Source organism: Salvelinus namaycush, chromosome 34, assembly GCF_016432855.1.
Source record: "Salvelinus namaycush isolate Seneca chromosome 34, SaNama_1.0, whole genome shotgun sequence".
NCBI classification, from domain to species: domain Eukaryota; kingdom Metazoa; phylum Chordata; class Actinopteri; order Salmoniformes; family Salmonidae; genus Salvelinus; species Salvelinus namaycush.
This window is the reverse complement of record NC_052340.1, coordinates 28,288,060-28,307,273: the sequence shown is the minus strand read 5'-3', so window position 1 is coordinate 28,307,273 and position 19,214 is coordinate 28,288,060. Positions and strand designations below refer to the sequence as shown.

General features: G+C 43.6%; 1 pseudogene; it reads right to left on the bottom strand.

Moving 5' to 3' along the window:
* The window catches only part of LOC120028364, a 102,530-nt pseudogene that overhangs the window by 14,917 nt on the left and 68,399 nt on the right, over positions 1 to 19,214 (bottom strand).

Genomic DNA, 19,214 nt, shown 5'->3' with positions numbered 1-19,214 from the left:
TCACCAGCAAAACACCCCCAAACCATCACAAATCCTCCTCCATGCTTCACGGTAGGAACCACACATGCATAGATAATCCGTTCACCTACTCCGCGTCTCACAAAGACACAGCGGTTGGAACCAAAAATCTCAAATTTTGACTCTCAGATTTCCACCGGTCGAATGTCCATTGCTCGTGTTTCTTGGCCCAAGCAAGTCTCTTCTTATTATTGGTATCCTTTAGTAGTGGTTTCTTTGCAGCAATTCAACCATGAAGTCCTAATTCACGCAGTCTCCTCTGAATAGCTGATGTTGAGATGTGTCTGTTACTTGAACTCTGTGAAGCATTTATTTGGGCTGCAACCTGAGGTACAGTTAACTCTAATGAACGTATCCCCTGCAGCAGAGGTAACTCTGGGTCTTCCTTTTCTGTGCCGGTCCTCATGAGAGACAGTTTCATCATAGCGCTTGATGGTTTTTGCAACTGCACTTGAAGAAACTTTCAAAGCTATTGAAATGTTCCGTATTGACTGACCATGTCTTAAAGTAATGATGGACTTCTGTTTCGCTTTGCTTATTTGAGCTGTTCTTGCCAAAATATGTAGTTGGTATTTTACCAAATTGGGTTATCTTCTAAATAACACCCCTTCCTTGTCACAACACAACTGATTGGCTCAAACGCATTAAGAAAATCCACAAATTAAGTTTTTACAAGGCACATCTGTTAATTGAAATGCATTCCAGGTGACTACCTCATGAAGCTGGTTGAGAGAATGCCAAGAGTGTGCAAAGCAGTCATCAAGGCAAAGGTTGGCTACTTTCAAGAATCTCAAACGTAAAATATATTTTGATTTGTTTAACACTTTTTTGGTTACTACATGATTCCATATATGTTATTTCATAGTTTCGATGTCTTCACTATTATTCTACAATGTGCAAAACAGTAATAATAAAGAAAAACACTTGAATGAGTAGTTATGTCCAAACTTTTGACTGGTACTGTACATATTACCTCAATTACCTCGACGAACCTGTGCCCCCGCATATTGACTCAGTACCCGTACATAGCCTCGTTACTGTTTTCTATTTACTTCAGTTCATTTAGTCAATACTTTAACATGTTTTTCTTAAAACTGCACTGTTGGTTAAGGGCTTGTAAGTAAGCATTTCACTGTAATGTCTACACCTGAAGTGCTCGGCGCATGTGGCAAAATTTGACTTTGATTTGATTATTTTAACTCGTATTTATTCAGGGAAGCCCAATTGACACCAGGGTCTCATTCACAATGGTGCCCTGAGCACAAACATTTTAAAATGAACATTCCAAATAAAATAATAAAAATAGACTACAGGTTACAATTACAATAGTATACTTTCAACAAATAAATCATTACATCAATGGGAACAACTGCAATCCTCAATTAATGAATTTAACACCAGTCTTAAAATGCCTCAGCGGCATCAGGGAATCAATTCCAACAATGGGGGGCACTACATGACAGACCATCATATCTGTTTTACAAATCATGTTTCTAAAGCAACGCACTGCTTGCTATCCAAAAAGCACATTGCAGGTCCAGTGAGTTGACAAAAAATGGAGGTCTGGTGAGCCAACACAAAGTGTGGGTGAGTAGAGTCAGTGTGTAGGACTGTGACGAACTGACCTGCCAGGTAGGCCACGCTTTGGCTGTTGACCTCAAACTTGTCACAGTTGAGGTGTTTTCCGACCAAGGCCAGCAGCGTGTGGAGGATACGCACCGTACGAGCCACTGTGGTGGGCGACGGGTGTCTGTAGCCTTCACATTGACACGCACAGAAGGGAAACAGAGTGGCACGTTAGTCATAGCCATATACCACTCCACTGCTAGATTGGTAGATTGTGACATGGCCATATTAATTCAACACAGTTAGCATTAAAACACATCAAGGCCTACAGTGTACACAACATTAAATGCAGCTAGTGACAAGAACAGACTACAGAGACAAGTGAAAACACCAACAACTGCTGCCAAGCTCTTTGTCACTGCAGGACAAGTCAATATTGCTTGTTTGGGTCTCTGACTGAGTGGGGAAGACAGGTATTCATCAGTGGCTCGGCAAGTCAGGCCAACATCTTTCGTCTATCCTTTATCTAGGTAGATTAGACCCAAACAAATTCAATAATTTCAAATATTTTCAGAATGTTTACTTAACAAATATTGACAGAGAAGCTGTGGTTTATATGATACACAGTATAGTCACAGGAAGGGTAGTTGCTAGGGCCAAGATGTAGTCAGGTGCCCTGTGCCCTCTCCTTACCTTTGAGCAGGTGCCCCACCAGTGCGAAGTTGAAGTTGGAGCTGAAGTTGAGGCCCACAAAGTGGTCCATCTGTTTACAATGCCACTCCAGAGGATGCCTGATCTCCATAAACACCTCCTCTGGACTCTTGATGGGGGGGGGGGGGGTGTAGAAACACATATTCAGCATATAAATAGTGTCAATATATGTTTCATTCTTGTCATTGAACTGAGAGTGAGTGTCTTTCTGTTACCTTGTCGTTGAATACTCTCAGGCCGTCCAGAGTGTGCAGGTTCTGCTCTAGCAGGGCCGTCCCAGCAGAGTACAGGTTGAGTTCATCCAGCTGCAGCACAGCCACAGCCACCCAGAACACTGCCTTGTGCATGGGGGAGTCCTGGAGGAGCATACAGTATAACCCATGAGGTTACATACATTATATACGGGAACAGCACCAAGCACATTAAGATAACAAAGAACAAATCTAGCCTTTCTCCGATTCCAAATTGTTATTAAAAATCCCGAACCAACAACTTACAGCTGGGTTCTTTATTGAATAGTAGAACACAAGCATTTTGTTGCACTTGCGATAACATCTGCAAATCTGTGTACGTGACCCAAACATTTTTATTTGACAAGCAGCGGACCACAGACAATCACATTATGTATGCCATGTGTTCTGTGTTTGTGGTTTGTATACCTTGTTGAGAAGGGGCTGCAGCTTAGTCAGAGCAATGACTGTGGCCTCAATCAACACCTGGCTGTTGTAGTTATCAGGTCCTTTTAAGCAGCTCTCCAGCCCCTGTGGAGGAAGAGGATAGGAGAGGATGAGTGAAAGAGAGAGGGTGTGGGGTGAGAGAGAGATAAAAGAAAGAAGGAACATGAAAAAGAGGAAATAAAACGAGAGGGAAATAAATAGAGAGTAGCGGGGTAGAGAAGAAAAGGGAGAGAGAGTATCATAGTATCCATAATGTTAGCTAGAGGATTAGAAACCATTGGATTAGTGGGTTGGTGCACTCATAAACACTTAGCTCTCTGCATATTGCAGATAGCGCCCACAGGCACCCTTGCCTGTACAGACTGAGCCAGACAAAAATTGGCAGACTGAGCTAAGGAAAGGTAAAACACACTCACCACCACCCCTCAATGTTTGTGTGTGTGTGTGTTAATTCTGGAAGATGGAGTTACTAATTTAAACTCAGCGCTCCAACAGCCTGTGTGTGTGTGTTAATTCTGGAAGCCAGAGTTGCTCATTAAAATTCAGCTCTCCAACAGCGTGTGTGTGCCTGTGTGTGTGTGTAGACCCACCCGGTCTATGCTGAGCAGGGGGCTGGCCTTGCTGAGGATCCTGATGATCTGTTTGATCTGGCCGTGGGTCACCCTCTTACTGATGCAGCCAAACACCACCAGGGCTCTGGGCTGCAGGGACGGGTTGTACTGGAATGCAAACCTGGTGGACCACATAGGTGGCATTTGAGAAGTGCACAATAGAGTGTGTATACAGTGCATTCAGAAATTATTCAGACCCCTTGACTTTGTCCACATTGTTACGTTACAACCTTATTAAAAAATGTATTCAATAAAAAAAATCCTCAATCTACACACAATACTCCATAATGACAAAGCAAAAACATGTTTTTAGAAATGTTTGCAAATGTATTATAAATAAAAAACAGAAATACATTATTTACATAAGTATTCAGACCCTTTGCTATTGAAACACGAAATTGAGCTCAGGTGCACCTTGTTTCCATTGATCATCTTTGAGATGTTTCTGCAACTTGATTGGAATCCACCTGTGGTAAATTCAATTGATTGGACATGATTTGAAAAAAGGCACACACCTGTCTATATAAGGTCCCACAGTTGACAGTGCATGTCAGAGCAAAAACCAAGCCATGAGGTCGAAGGAATTGTCCGTAGAGCTCCAAGACATTATTGTGTTCGAGGCACATACCTGGGGATGGGAACCAAAACATGTCTGCAGCATTGAAGGTCCAAGAACACAGTGGCCTCCATCATTCTTAAATGCAAGAAGTTTGGAACCACCAATACTCTACCTAGAGCTGGCAGCCAGGCCAAACTGAGCAATCGGGGTAGAAGGGCCTTGGTCAGGGAGGTGGCCAAGAAACCAATGGTCACTGACAAAGCTCCAGAGTTCCTCTGTGGAGATTGGAGAACCTTCAAGAAGGACAACCATCTGTGCAGAACTCCCTCAATCAGGAGGGTAGCCACTCCAGACGGTAGCCACTCCTCAGTAAAAGGCACATGACAGTCCGCTTGGAGTTTGCCAAAAGGCCCCGAAAGGACTCTCAGACTAGGGTTGCAAAGGGTTGAAAACTTTCAGGTAAATTTCCAGAATTGTTCTGGAAATTTTCCATGGGAAGTTAAGCCTGGGAATTTTGCTTAAATTCATTAAAAAGGTTAGCTTATAACAGTGAACCTTTTTTTGTGGGATACACAAGGCAATTCTAGGTCTTGTGGCATATTTTGATTAAACTATCACCAATTCAATGGAATTGCAACACTCTGCATGCGCAGTGCATTCTTCCACCACATGTGCAGTGCACTCTTCCATCGCATGTTAAGCTGATTCTCAAGATCTTGCACAATAATGAGATGCTATTGAGCCCACACTACTACACTGTCTGAGCCAAGGACTACATGCTTTCTGTTAAGTTTTGATTACAATACTGGGTGGGGTAAATATATTTTATATAACATACATGATTTTTTGTTAACTAGTAAATAGTAGCCTACAGCAAAGTGTGTTTAAAAAATTTCTGCTAGTTAGTTTTTGCTATCATGTTGGTTTTAGCTTGCTTGAGCCTGCTAACTGAGTGTTAATTCACCTGTTTCCATACATTTTTCAATTTAAAACATTTATCTTACAAAGGAGTTGTTTAATCTAACTGCTTAAGTATTTATCTGTACATGGAATTGTATTTGTTTTTTTCTAATCTTTACAAGAAATGCCACGGGCACGTTCTGATGTGTGGAGACATTACACTGCAGCTAATGTAGAAGGAAAAGCTGTGTACATTTGAAAATACTGTGCCAAATCATATGTGAAGAATACAACAAAGATGCAGAACCATCTGGCCAAGAGCATTAAGTTCCCTCTGCACTCACAACAAGCAACCTCTGACAAAAGTCCCTCTACATCTATTTGAGTTGAAAATGATGAATCAGACACCTTATCGATAGCAACAGTTTTTTTGACTCAATGGAGGAACGTAGTCAGAAATGCTGATGAATGTCTTGCTTGAGCTATGTATGCAACTGGTTCACCTCTGATGCTCACAGGCAATGTGTATTGGAAGAGAAAGTATATGATGATATAATTAACCATATCATCTCCACCTCTCAACCAGTATTCTACAAGAGCACAGACACAAGGGACAACAGACACACCGGTCTCTACATTGCAGATGAGCTGAAGGCAGTCAATGACCTTGGACCACAGAAGGTATTTGCACTGGTGACAGACAATGCTGCGAACATGAAAGTGTCTAAAGTGGAGGAGTCCTACCCTCACATCCCACCCATTGGCTGTGCTGCTCATGCATGGAACATGCTCCGCACTGAAAACAATGGACACATTCTACAAGAGAGTCAAGGAAATGGTTAGGTATGTGAAGGGTCATCAAGTTATAGCAGCAATCTACCTCACCAAGCAAAGTGAGAAGAATAAGAGCACCACATTGAAGCTGCCCAGCAACACCCGTTGGGTTGCTGTTGTCATCATGTTTGACAGTCTCCTGGAGGGGAAGGAGTCTCTCCAAGAAATGGCCACATCACAGTCTGCCGAGAGAGTGGTACGCAGCCTGAAACTCCTGAAACCTATAGCAGTAGCCATTGCACAGATCGAGGGAGACAATGCCATCCTGTCTGATGTTCAGACTCTGCTTGCAGATGTGAGAGAAGAAATCCATACTGCCCTGCCCACTTCACTGTTGCTCCAAGCAGAGGAAACTGCCGTTCTGAAATACATCAAAAAGCGTGAAGACTTCTGCCTGAAGCCCATACATGCCGCAGCGTACATGTTGGACCACAAGTATGCTGGCAAGAGCATCCTGTCTGGTGCAGAGATCAACAAGGCCTATGGTGTCAACACAACCGTGTCTCGCTACCTTGGCCTGGTAGAGGGCAAGGTTCTTGGCAGTCTGGCGAAGTCCACTTCCAAACAAGGGCTTAGGGATGGAGATGCAATATGGCAGTCGTGCCAACATATCTCATCAGCCACCTGGTGGAAGGGACTTTGTGGATCTGAGACTCTTTCCCCTGTTGCCTCCATCATCCTCCAAATCCCACCAACATCAGCCGCCTCAGAGCGCAACTGGTCCTTGTTTGGGAACACACACACCAAAGCACACAACAGGCTGACCAATACAAGGGTTGAAAAATTGGTGGCCATCCGGGCAAATTTGAGGCTTTTTCAGCCTGACAACAAGGTTGGAAAGTGACAGTGAAGATGAGGCCTCAGAGTCTGATGTTCAAGAGGTGGACATTGAGGATGTACAGGCAGAATACATGGAAGCCTGAGAGGAAGACAACCTAAGCTTTAGTTTCTAGACTATCATTTTACAGATATGTTGAAAACATTGGGGATCATTCAATAATCCCTTTATTTTGTTGTTCAGTGGAATCATCCCATGGGAAGAGTCAACTCATTTAATTAAAGTTCTATTTGTAATTTAATCGTTTTTTTTTTTTTTTCTATTGGAAGGATTTTATAATTTGCAATTATGTTTCTGTCTCCATATGATATGGTAAATATATCCAATGCAAAAAACAATTAGTATTAATTTGCATATATTTCCGTTAATTCCCATATATTCCCACAGAAAGTTTCCACCTCTGAATATTCCCCAAAATATGCAACCCTATCTCAGACCATGACAAACAAGATTATCTGGTCTGACAAACCAAGATTGAACTCTTTGGCCTGAATGCCAAGCTTCATATCTGGAGGAGACCAGGCACTGCTCATCACCTGGCCAAAACCATCCCAATGGTGAAGCATGGTGGCGGCAGCATAATGCTGTGGGGATGTTTTTCAGCAGCAGGGAGACTAGCCAATATTGAGGGAAAGATGAATGGAGCAAAGTACAGAGAGATCCTTGATGAAAACCTGCTCCAGAGCACTCAGAACCTCAGACTGGGGTGAATGTTCACCTTCCAACAGGACAAAGACCCTAAGCACACAGCCAAGACAACGCAGGAGTGGCTTTGGGACAAGCCTCTGAATGTTCTTGAGTGGCCCAGCCAGAGCCCGGACTTGAACCCGATCGAACAACTCTGGAAAGACCTGAAAATAGCTGTGCAGCAACACTCCCCATCAAACCTGACAGAGCTTGAGAGGATCTGCAGAGAAGGGAAAAATACCCAAATACAGGTGTGCCAAGCTTGTAGCGTCATACCCAAGAAGACAAGGCTGTAATTGCTGCCAAAGGTTCTTCAACAAAGTAATGAGTAAAGGGTCTGAATACTTATGTAAATTAGATATTTCAGTTATGTTTTTTATAAATTTGCACAAACTTCTAAAAACCAGTTTTTGCTTTGTCATTTTGGGGTATTGTGTATAAATTGATTAGGGATTTAAATTAATATAATTTTTTTAGAATAAGGCTGTAACGTAACAAATTGTGGAAAAAGTGAAGCGGTCTGAATACCTTCCGAATGCACTGAGAGACATTCATTGATAGTGGTCAAAGTGAATCTGTCTCAAAAGAAATCTAACATACTTCTGAGCCAGCTCGGTCCATTGGTCCAGCCATTTGCACGCTGGGATGTCCCTCATGCACGCCTACAAGAGAGGACATATTCAGTCAGATATTGGTATTTTGCTTGTATTCTGGACGGTATATAGTATAATATCAAGTAATGTGTGTGTGTGTGAGCATGCCTGTGTGTGTGTGTGTGTGTGTGTGTGTGTGTGTGTGTGTCTCCCTCACCTCCATGATCTCCAGCAGGGCCTCAGTGACGGTCTCCAGGGAGGAGAGGGCGAAGGTCTCCCTCTCGTAGGAGCCGGGGGAGAAGGAGCGGTCACGGTAGCTGGAGCGGAAGGCGATGACCGCAGCAGACTTGACCTTACTGATGCCAAACAGCAGATAGAACTTAGGCAGGGAGAACTCTGTCAGGCTCAGCCTCAGGACCTGCTTGGTCTCCTCTGGAAGAGATCATGACAAGAGGAAAATATGACTTGTTGCTCTTCTGAAAGAGAAACCCTGAACACTGATATCTATAGCAAACTGTTTTAAACATACATAAATAACATACATTTACCTCTATTGAAGCAGTTTCATGGTTCACTGCATGCAGTGCTTACATTGGGTCTTTCAATTATCTTACTTGCAAGGGAGCCCAGTGGCATCCATACACATTAATGACCAGGGAAGGGTATGCTATTTAACTACAGATGGTATATAGCCTGCAGGGAAGATAAGGTGTGCTTCCTCACCTCTGAAGTTGAGCTGGGAGCAGGTGCAGAGAGAGTGGATTATGTTGATGACCAGGCCGTGTGTGGAGGCGCGGAGGGACAGGGGTCCGGTGGCCACCAGCAGAGTGACCACGTGGAACAGGTAGGGCAGGTGAGCTGCTACGTCCAGAGAGTTGTTGAAGGACAACATCAGCATGTAACGGGCCAGGATGGCGATGTCATCCCACATCAGGTGCTGCTCCAGGGTGGGCGTGGGAGACAGGCACGTCTTGTCGATGATCTTACACATCCGGCCAATCACCTGGTCAGAGGGTGTGTGGAGATAGCCAATCATTATGAGGTATTAGAAGGTAGAGTCAGTGATATGACATCATATACTTTGTGCTGGACTATTTTTTCATTTCCTGATGACGTTAATATCAACATAATTAATATCTGCCAAGAGCAGCATCTTTTTGTTCTTATTTTATTTTAAACGCGAGCGGTATCCCTAAAAAAACTTCAGATGTATTTTGGGATGTTGGCGAAATAGGAGGCAGAGAGAAGATGGCAGTGATTATATCTGTAAATAAAACACCACTGGCTCAAGCACTGGGTGACAGATAGGCCATGGGGACCAGACAAAGTCCCCTTTGTCCCCAATAGCTGGCCTGTCATGACATCAGTAGTGGCTGAGCTGGAACATGCCAACCAAACAATGCCCACCCTCTGATGGATGACGTGTACATTAAGACTACTATATCAGAACACACAAACCCTGAAAATGATTCATCAAATGTGAAGCTTAAAGTCATTGATTAGTCACTTAAATAGATGTAAATGACTAAGATGGATGCTGCGACACCTCAACTAAAAGAGCACTGTGTTTGCTGTTCCTTAGCAAAACATCTTCACAATGATCACTATTCACTGCCATGCTTTACAGTGTCTGCCTTAATAGGAGCGAGGGCCTGGCTTACTCTTGTCAGCCTGGGCTGTGAGGGTGTGTGTTTCTATTTCAGTAAGAGGGACAATTGGGATAAACAGCTCACAGATGATGGGGTTGATGAGTCGGTCAGTTTGGATGATGTGGAAAGAAGCTGTAACTAAAGCAAATTGGTAAGGATTAATCAATTTAAATGCAAATGTTCTTTGTTTGGAAGACATTTTAGATTAAAAACAGCATTTAATATATGTTGTCTAGGACAATGTTTTGATGAGTTTATCTTTGTATCATACTAAAACGGTTTGCATCTTAATATTGATAATACAGAAATATTTATTTGCTTAATCCCAAATTATGATTTAGAAAATCCCAATTGGAATTGTAAACGGCCGCGATTAAGCTAACAAAGTTGTTCTAAAGTATACTTTGAGTTAGTGACATTGTGGCGTTTGAGAGGAAAACGGTCTCCGACCAAAGGGTTCATTAAGACAAGGACAGTGACGTCATCCATGTTGGGACACTGGGCTTGACACGGAGGAGTGTCTATTAGCATATGACAGTGTTCCCAGTGCATCTAGACTGACAGTTAACTGTTAGCAATTTTGCCATTGAAATCAGTTGGCCCAGTTAGCATGTGTTAGCATGTGTTAGCCTGCGTAAACTAGCTCAAAGTGTAGATACCCACCTTGCTGGAGACCAGTTTGACGTTCCCTGAGGCTAGAGCCACAGCCGTGTCAGCCATGACCTCAGCCTTGATGGAGCCCAGGCCTCCTGTAGCGCTGGTCTTGATGAAGCTGTCCAACACCACGTCCAGCAGGTCCGTTATCTGAGGGCAGAGGTCACCAGGTCACATACAACCTGGGTTGCATTCAGTGGGGCTAAAAGTTAGGGACTGTTCAGAAATAAATATATTGTGTAGAATTGACAGGTCATATCTCAGAAACAAGGAACTGCCCTTCTCCCCAAAAAGTGCACTTGTTCACCACCCAGAATGGATTGGGTATGAAAAATTACAGAGGAGTTTAGAATGTGTTGTTTATTATCTATGGAGATATATTCAGATGTCTATACTACAGTCATTTGAGACAAGCCATTAAACTTTTACAACGTAGATAGCTAATGCTATTTAGGAAGAACACTTCAAACCCAAAAGTACTGTCATTTCGATACCGTCCATTAAAAAAATAAAATTAAAAAGTTTTATTGAAAAACAGGCTATGATTCTGCATTTTGGATTCATAAAGCATTCCTTGTGCCTATAAAAATGCAATATGTCCCTATCTTCTACATGACTTCCTCCCATCTCTGTAAGCCTTAATCTCTGAGAAAGCCAACATGGGCAGTTTTTATTGGGCTTGGAGACATTTAACAGTACATTAAGTAAACATGTGCCCTCTAAGATAGTGTTTGACTAAAATGTAAATTTGAGGTCAAACAACAAGGATGTATGAATGTGTGTGTGTGTGGTTACTCACCTGGCCGAGGCTGCCCCAGATCTTGGCCTGTATAGAGGGGTACATCTGCTTCTCATTGATGGTCATGGTGATGAGCTTATCCAAGATGGCGCTGACACGCTGACGTTTGGCATCATCATTGTGCTTACAGAACCTCACCAGGTTGAGCAGCCAGGGGGTCATGTATTCTAGACACAGGTGCTTCAGCTCTATACCTAAACACAGACACAGAATCAGAGGGTCAATAACACCAGCTCCTCTGTTGTTGCTGCAGTGTGGAGGAGCAGAGGTTGGATAACACCAGCTCCTCTGTTGTTGCTGCAGTGTGGAGGAGCAGAGATTGGCATGTGGATGAATGACAAGATAGCCACACTGAGAGCTGAGGGCTCTGAAGCCATGGCTCAATGCACACTGATGGATATGGCAATCAAACAGTCCCCCCAAAACGAATGGCAACTATTCAGGTTGGCGTGGATCGTTGGGCCGGTCTGTGAGTGTGTGTCTGCGTTTGTGTGTTGAGAGAAAGTTAGTGTGTCGGTGTGAGTCTGTAAATAAAAAAAGTGGGCAAGTAGGTGTGAGGTAGAGAAGAAAGAGAGTGGCCATCTTTTGGAATGAATTTCAGTCAATGCATTTATGCGCGTTCCGTGTTCTAGACTCACTAGACTTGCTGAAGCCGGAGATGCACTCCTCCAGGAACTCCAGGGTGAGGTGTGGTTCGTTTGCGGCCAGCGTCTTGCTGATGGACACTATGAAGAGGGTGTTGTTGGCAGGGATACACAGGCCTGAGGTCTCCAGCAGCTGGCCCTCGATCTTCAGGTTGAAGGTGCAGGTTAAGGCACACAGCAGGTTGTAGGCTGCAGACCTGTGGAGGGGACAGTTAGCTACTATATTCCATTTCAAAGCAGGAAGTTGGATGAAGAAGTTGCGGTAAATTAATTGTTTCATTTAGATACTGCTCATATTTCAGGGAACATGCTACACCAAGACCTGCCCTGATTAACCCCTAGAAGCGAGCTATGTTGAATGTCTGACCTGAGGCTGGGGTCAGAGCTGCCCAGATTGAGCAGGGCGAGGTTCAGCAAGGTGCCCGGCACATCTTTGGGCCTGATCTTGGTGTGCTGGGGGATTGAGTCTGGCTGCGACAGCTCCCAGCGCGTCCTGATGTGGATGATGGACTGGACAATGGCGTCACACTCCTGGTGCATGAAGGTGAGGGGTGTGCCCTGGTTGGCCATGGTCAGGGTGAACTGGCTCTCGTCCACCAGGCAGATCTCCTCGACCTCAGAGGCATAGTACACATCGTTGAGGAACACGGACTGGCCCAGGACACGGGTACGCTCTGCTGACGTCACCTGGACGGCCGTGGAGCCTACCTGGGATAATAGGGAGGGTTGTTGTTGAGAGACAAGTGTGTACATGACAACAATGACAACACAAAGCAGGACTCAATAACCAATCAATTCAATCTTCCACTTTCCCTTTTGGCAACAAACTAATCTATTCAAACTGATTGAGGCATAGAGAAGTGACAAACTTGATTTTCCTGTGTTTTTTTATACTGCATATTTCTACACTATGAGGATGGAATAATATTGTAAAATTGTGAAAATGACATTGAAGCTGTTTGAAAAGACTGCCTGAAATTTCAGCATGTTTTGGTGCTCTGGAGATTTGACCTCCAATGGTGATATCACCATGCTGTAAATTAGTTAATAGACCAATAATAAAGAGAGTACCAAAACTCTATGCCAATCACAGCTAATTTTCAGTTTGCCTCCCCACTCCCAGACAGTTCTATCAAAATTCTTGCTTGAGAAACTGCCCTTTGCTAAAAAAAAATCCTCTTTCTTTTTGACCATTTTAACATAAAACAATCACATTAAGGTACTTAATTGTTACCCAGAAATGATTTGATATTGCGACAAATATCCAATGCACTTTTTTTTGGTAAACAATTCTTGCTGTTCCCGCCTACCCTCGATCTCCATACTTCCTTGTTCCCCATACCCTGTTTTCCATGTAGCCAGTTTGAAAGTTAGGGTTAATGCTAGGGTTACACACAGACCAGTGTGCTACTGACCTTGATGGAGACCTTGGTGTCCTTGTGGGCCACTTTCAGGGCATTGTGGAACACCTTGAGGTCCTCCTCCAGGGCTAGCGTGGCTGCGGGGAGCTTCTGCTGCTCTGCCTCTACGTGCTCCACCAACCGCACCGGCGAGTCGATGAACTGCACCCGCTTGCTGCCCTTCAGGCCTGTCAGCAGCCTCTCATGGTACTTGGTGTACTCCCTCACCCACGTGTTGCAGTTGTACACGTAGACCACCACCACGTTCTCGTAGGCAAAGCCCGGGAACACCACAAACCACTTGGACAAGAAGTCTGTCTTGAAGCGGTTGCTGGGCCCCACGTGGGTCAGGTCCACTACGATCTCGTAGGGCTTGGCGTAGTAAGGCTTCAGGGTCAGCAGCACATGGTAAATTAGAAGGTCTCCGTTGATCTGGCCTGTCTTAAACCTGCGGAAAGAGAAGGGAAGGAGAAGTTGAGGATAGGTCTGATGGAAGAGGAGTAGGTAGAAAGAGCACTCTCAGCCAGCCAGGTCTACCTCTAAAAATAAATACTTTTACCGGTTAAATAAATTCCAAAATACTGGTATTTTCTGGTCTCTTTGGTTTAGATAGAACAGTCTCACGGTGGATTCATACAGATAAAAATCAGAAATTCATCCCATTCTGAAAGCACTTAATTTGTGCATGAACTTGTTGTGAATGAGCTTTCTATTGTAATACTGTACATAACATATTTTTGTTACAGGGCTCTTCTGAAATAGAGACCTTGATCTCAGCATGACTGTCAAAATAACTGTTAAATAAATAAAAATAATTCAGCTTCTCAGGCCTAGAAAGAGTTCATCGTTAGCAGTATTATTAGTATCATTTACTGGTAGCTGGCAGTCTCAGACTGAATTGTGGGCCTATACTAATTTACCTACACCCTTCTGTGTCTCTTTTCAGACGTCGTGTGCTACAGAGGTGGAGGCTCAACGAGCCCAGAAATAAAGTCAGAAAAAGACTGAAGGGGGGGTGCATTTCAAGAAGCTTGGGTCGCAGCAGGTGCCAATTCTGACTCAGACACACACACCGCCCGCTCCTTATACTGACATATTCCCAGTCTAGTTCACCTTGCCCCACACACACTCACTCACTCACAGGCTGTGCCCTTGCTCAGGTAAGTGATGCCCACACAATCTCCAACATAAATTGTACAAAAAAAGTAATGACCAAATAATGTGTTTCTGTAGTAAGATTCAGCTTATTTTAAGTGGACATTGCAATGAAAACGACAAAACGACGATTTGGACAAATTTAACAAAGACGTCTAGATTATTCTGACATTTACTGTACATAATACTTTCCTGAAAGGTACTGCATAAATAACTTGTAGCCAGTTAGTTCTATGGTAAGGCAAGTCTACTTCAGTAACACATTGACATATTCATTAATTCATTTAGTAAATTGTGATGTACTGTGACAGTGAGTGGAAGGCTTATCTGGGCTAGTTAGCAAAATGTTTTATAAATCACATCTTGTCTTGTCAGGTGAATGATAATGGCAGGGAGAAGTAATAAACTATCAGGACTTGGTAGATAGTTTTCATTATTTTGACCTCCTCACGTAATAATTGGAAGAGGAAGTGTAAACTCCAACATAGCCTATTTGTAGAAAAGGTAATCCAAACACATTTTCGCTAAAAGCAGCAGCAGCTTATCTGGTTAAACAAAGGTTAACCATGTGTTGGCAAAAATGTGTAAGTCAAGAAAGCTTACCAGCAGCACTTCCCGTGACCCGTACTCGTGGGTGCTTTTCAAAGTTTATGTCAGACAGTGTAATATGCTCCAATAAGTGTAATGAGCTCAATATTAGGAGTTGAGAAATAAAGTTGACATCAGAAAGAAGATATTTTCTACTGTAAATATGTCATTCAAAATGGGTTTATTTTGTTGTTGGTAGGCACATTTATAAAAACATTGGGAGGGGGGTCCCCAAATAATACATTTTAAAAAACAACACCCTGAAATAACTCTGCAGACCCCTAAGCATACGTATCTCATACAACTTCTATAACTATATTCAAACGTTAACAAAAAGTCACAATACAGAGACTGTTTGCTGGCAGGAACAATAAAAGCTATTCTCTTCCTCTAGTACCATTTCAGAGAACCTGAAACATGGAAGCCTCCAGAATCTCTCTCCATCTTCTCTTCTTCCTTCTGATTGGACAAGCTTCACACACCAGCAGTACTCAGCCTCAGACCAATGTGGACATAGATCGACATGATCAAAACTCCATTACCCCAGAGGAAAACAACAGCACAACACTCCCCGACCCCTCCCCGGAGCCAGACAACTCCAGCTCCCCCAAGGAGGCCACTGCGGGCTGCTTCACGGAGCCCCAGATGGGCTTCATAGTAGTGGCCTGCGCCGGGGGCCTGGTCCTGTGTCTGCTGGTCTCTACTGTGGTCCTGGCCTGCCAGGTGTGCCGTCTTAGGCACCAGGCCCGTGCCCCTCGCCCCACCCGCAGTAATGTGGACCTGGTGAGTGGCATAGGCTACTGGGGCACGGAGCACACAGAGGGGGGCATAGTGGGGCCCTGCGATGCCAGCGTCATGTTGGAGGAGGTCCAGGTGGATGATGAAGAGCAGGGAGAAGAAGAGTGGAAGGAAAGGGAGGAGGAGCAGGCAAGAGAAGGGGTAAGGAGCCAAACGGGGGATTCAGGAACGGCTGGAGAAATGTCCATGCAGATGCAGTGTTCCAGCTCCAGGGATTCATGTCTGGAAGTCCCCCAGGAGCTAGAGAACATGCCCCTAGTGGTGTGATGAGCATTGCATGCACTCGCTCTAGCCTCAGAGAGCCATGCCTGGCTAGGAGCTTAACTTCACTAAGGCACAGAGATATCAAAAGGCCAGATCACCTCCAGTCTTATGCCTCAACAAGTCAAGACCAAGACTGTTATTTTTTCTAAGTACTGCATCTATATATAATCGAATTTAGGAGCTTTGTAAAATGCATTAATCTGATGTAATTTTGATTTCTAGAGAGAACGTTTGAATTGGCGGTAGGCTATCGGCGGCAGCAAGACATTCATTTGAAATAATGTGCTACGAACAGCAACCCTACGGCCAACTGCCCAAGTGAATTTACCCTTACTGCAAAGGTTCAACTGCCCAAGTGAATTACCCTTACTGCAAAGGTCCAACTGCCCAAGTGAATTACCCTTACTGCAAAGGTCCAACTGCCCAAGTGAATTACCCTTACTGCAAAGGTTCAACTGCCCAAGTGAATTTACCCTTACTGCAAAGGTCCAACTGCCCAAGTGAATTACCCTTACTGCAAAGGTCCAACTGCCCAAGTGAATTACCCTTACTGCAAAGGTCCAACTGCCCAAGTGAATTACCCTTACTGCAAAGGTCCAACTGCCCAAGTGAATTTACCCTTACTGCAAAGGTTCAACTGCCCAAGTGAATTACCCTTACTGCAAAGGTCCAACTGCCCAAGTGAATTACCCTTACTGCAAAGGTTCAACTGCCCAAGTGAATTTACCCTTACTGCAAAGGTCCAACTGCCCAAGTGAATTACCCTTACTGCAAAGGTCCAACTGCCCAAGTGAATTACCCTTACTGCAAAGGTCCAACTGCCCAAGTGAATTACCCTTACTGCAAAGGTTCAACTGCCCAAGTGAATTACCCTTACTGCAAAGGTCCAACTGCCCAAGTGAATTTACCCTTACTGCAAAGGTCCAACTGCCCAAGTGAATTACCCTTACTGCAAAGGTCCAACTGCCCAAGTGAATTACCCTTACTGCAAAGGTTCAGGATCTTTGTACGCGTGGATCATTCACATAGTAATTTAGTGGCGCTCTTATCCAGAGCGACTTTCACCTAACTTTCTCAAGGGCACATGGATAGATTATCCACCTAGTCGGCTCTGGGATTCGAAACGGTGAGCTTTTGGTTACTGTGTCAGGTCCTGTACCTGTTGAACGTTGGTCTTGTACGTCTATATATAACTTGTTTGATGTTTTTTTGTTACATTTGTTTATTTAAATAAACTCAAATATGCCAACATGCTTGCTCTTCAGACATGAGTTAAGTTAAAATTATTACTTTACACCAAGTCAAGTGAATTTCCTTTCCCTCATCTGAAGTGATTCCATGCACAAATACTATATCAAGGGTAAACTTTGAACATCTTGTTGCCATCCTTGGCTGGGCACAAAGATAGCATTGGGTCTGCAAAGCATCCATGCTACATTATCAAGTCTCCCCCTCAACCTTCATGTGTCAGTCGACCACTCACAGAAGTCCTAAATCTTTTGTTTCCACTCATCTCTCTACTAAGTCAAACTTATTTTCTGCTTTCTGTAAAAATACAATGTCTGTTTAACTGCCCCAACCCAAATAAATGTCTGTTTTGTAATCATGTGTGAATGAATGGCATTCTTGTTTCAAATCGAGTAAGAACACAATGGTGTTTAGACAAGAGCTTCAGAAAATGGTGGTCTGCAATCAGTGCTCGGACTTTGACTGAAATAGGTTCCGGTACTCATTTTGGGTACTGTTTATTTTTAGGTGGAGGAGCTCCACAATACTTTTGATCTAAGATTCTATGAAAGGAACAGGAACTCAAGCAGTAGAATATTTAAGTGCCGGTACTCAGCTCCAGTGAGCTCCTGCCCAAGTCAACCACTGACTGCAATGAATACAGGGGGTGGCATGTGTACAACGATCGCAGTGAAATAGATGCTGTGAAATTATTGAGTTAGAGTTTATTTTTACAGGGACAGTGCACATTAATCAACGTTTCCGTGCCGGTTTTAGTTTTAGCCAGCCAACTAATTTTCAACCGCAGTCCCTGAGCAGGTTATTAAAAACAATTACAATATAGACAATCATTGAGCAGTGAGCACACGCCGAGCAACATAGGACAAGCAAGACATAGCATACAGACAGAGCAACATAGAACAAAAAGCAGCAAGACAATACAATAGACAATAGAGACAATAGACATTATTCAATTAAAGTTAAAAAAAACTCTCCTGGCACTAGTTTAATAGGTTCTATTAATATTAGAGGTCGACCGATTAAATCGGGGCCGATTTCAAGTTTTCATAACAATCGGAAATCTGTATTTTTGGGCACATTTGTGGCCTGCTGGGGGTCATTTTGCAGGGCTCTGGCAGTGCTCCTCCTTGCACAAAGGCGGAGGTAGCGGTCCTGCTGCTGGGTTGTTGCCCTCCTACGGCCTCCTCCACGTCTCCTGATGTACTGGCCTGTCTCCTGGTAGCGCCTCCATGCTCTGGACACTACGCTGACAGACACAGCAAACCTTCTTGCCACAGCTCACATTGATGTGCCATCCTGGATGAGCTGCACTACCTGAGCCACTTGTGTGGGTTGTAGACTCCGTCTCATGCTACCACTAGAGTGAGAGCACCGCCAGCATTCAAAAGTGACCAAAACATCAGCCAGGAAGCATAGGAACTGAGAAGTGGTCTGTGATCACCACCTGCAGAACCACTCCTTTATTGGGGGTGTCTTGCTAATTGCCTATAATTTCCACCTTTTGTCTATTCCATTTGCACAACAGCATGTGACATTTATTGTCAATCAGTGTTGCTTCCTAAGTGGACAGTTTGATTTCACAGAAGTGTGATTGACTTGGAGTTACATTGTGTTGTTTAAGTGTTCCCTTTATTTTTTTGAGCAGTGTATATATATATATATATATATATATATATATATATATATATATATATATATATATAAATAAATAAATAAATAAATAAAATATATTTTTTAAATTCGGCAAATTAGCGCCCAAAAATACCGATTTCCGATTGTTATGAAAACTTGAAATCGGCCCCGATTAATCGGCCATTCCGATTAATCGGTCGACCTCTAGTTGAGACTGCTGTTTTGCTGGTACTATTTAATGAAGCTGCCAATTGAGGACTTTAGTGAGGTGCCTGTTTCTCAAACTAGACACTCTAATGTACTTGTCCTCTTGCTCTGTTGTGCACCGGGGCCTCCCACTCTTTATATTCTGGTTAGAGCCAGTTTGCACTGTTCTGTGAAGGGAGTAG